The 1748-nt window shown below is 39.9% G+C and overlaps 1 pseudogene; it reads right to left on the bottom strand.

Annotated features, from left to right (window-relative positions):
• Positions 1-201: 201 nt before the first annotated feature.
• LOC148165047 (small nucleolar RNA U3) lies at positions 202-313 on the bottom strand (annotated as a pseudogene).
• Between the last annotated feature and the right edge of the window lie 1435 nt (positions 314-1748).

Genomic DNA, 1748 nt, shown 5'->3' with positions numbered 1-1748 from the left:
CAGTTCCTTGGCTGCATTAGTCACATTTCAAGTGCTCAATAGCGACACGTGGCTAATGGCTTTCACATTGGGCAGTGTAAATATCGAACATACCTTCATCACAGAAAGTTCTATAGGACAGAGCTACTTTAGAGGGGAAATGGTGCCCTCTTCCATTGCCTGTTTCTGTTTATGTTAGAAAATGAGAAGTAGTAACATTGTCCATCTAAGATTAAATTATTTCAACTTCTCTTTGCTGGTTAAAGAGTCCATCTCTTTCAAATGTACTTTTCAGATGGCACACTGCAGAAATGACCCCTGAAATTATAGCTTCAATGGTCCTATAGAAATTATAATTGTTTCCTGAGTAAAATAATATGAAACTATTCACAGTGATTAAAACACCCTCAACAAATTTATACAGAAAGAACCCCTAGCTCAGTCGGTTAAATGTCTGACTTTGGTTCAGGTCATGATCTTGGGGTCCTGGGATCAAGCCCCGCATTGGGCTCCCTGCTCAGCGGGTGTCTGCTTGTCCCTCTCCCTCTCCTTCTGCCCCTCCCCTGCTCATGCCCTCTTTCTCTCTCTTTCTCAAATAAATAAAAGCTTAGAAAAAAAGAATATATAGAAATAATAACTGTATATCCCCCTTGTATCATGCTTTTACATATTTACAAATGTATACATTTTTTTTTGACACTGTCTTTGATCAGTTTGAAATGAAAGAGCCAAGAGGTTCTCTTTCCAGGAAACACACACACACACACACACACACACACACGTAACAAAACGTCTTTTGTCTTTTACCCATTGTCACCAAAAATAAATAAATGATACAAATAGTTCTTTTACTGGTTTTAAAAGTAGAGCCAGAAATTATGTGAAATTGGGACTCTTGAATTATTCATACGTTCTGATTGAATGGGATCATTATCTCTGGCCTTACAAGCTAATAAATACTGTCTAATGCCTGGATACTGTTTTGATGTAATAGTGTCAGGAAAGAGAAATAACAACTGACTTCTTTGCAAGCTTGGGCCTAAATTAGGGAGGAGCTCCCTGATGAGTTCGTAGCAAGGAGTGTGTGTGTGTATGTATGTGTGTGCGAGTGTGCATGCACACACACCCGGGACTGTGTGTGACTATGCACAGATATGAAATACCTTAGATGACTGTGTTAGTCAGGCTTCCTTCAATCTTTCCGAAGGCATTTATTTTATTTTATTTTATTTTATTTTATTTTATTTTTAAAGATTATTTATTTATTTGAGAGAGAGAGATAACGTGGCCTAGGGCGGGGGGGGCAGGTAGGGCATGTGAGGTTCAGAGGGAGAGCGAATCCTCAAGCAGACTCCCTGCTGACTGTGGAGGCTGATGTTGGGGCTCGATACCACAACCCTGAGATCATGATCTGAGCCAAAATCAAGAGTTGGATGCTCAGCTAACGCCACCCAGGTGCCCCTCCGAAAGCATTTTAAATTAGACTTGAAACTACAGAGTTGCAGAACAGCTCGGCTGTCTGGTGCTTGCTGCTATTTTTCTCTCCTTTCCCCATTCTCATCTCTAATGTAGTAGGTACAAGTATTTTAGAAAATGCAGATTGAGGCTCAGTAAATGATTATGCTATCTAATCGTTTGCCAGTGAACAGTCAAATAATCTTAAATTATAGGCCAGTGCGTTTTTCCCCCAGATTGATTTCAATGAGTGAATTTGCTTGAGTTTAATATCACCATAAACGGGAGGAGTGTAGGAAGCCTGAATTAAGGTT

Source organism: Eumetopias jubatus, unplaced genomic scaffold, assembly GCF_037043125.1.
Source record: "Eumetopias jubatus isolate StellerSeaLion01/CBP00866 unplaced genomic scaffold, mEumJub1_p1.0 scaffold_1, whole genome shotgun sequence".
Classification (NCBI taxonomy): domain Eukaryota; kingdom Metazoa; phylum Chordata; class Mammalia; order Carnivora; family Otariidae; genus Eumetopias; species Eumetopias jubatus.
This window is presented reverse-complemented; position numbering and strand designations above follow the sequence as displayed.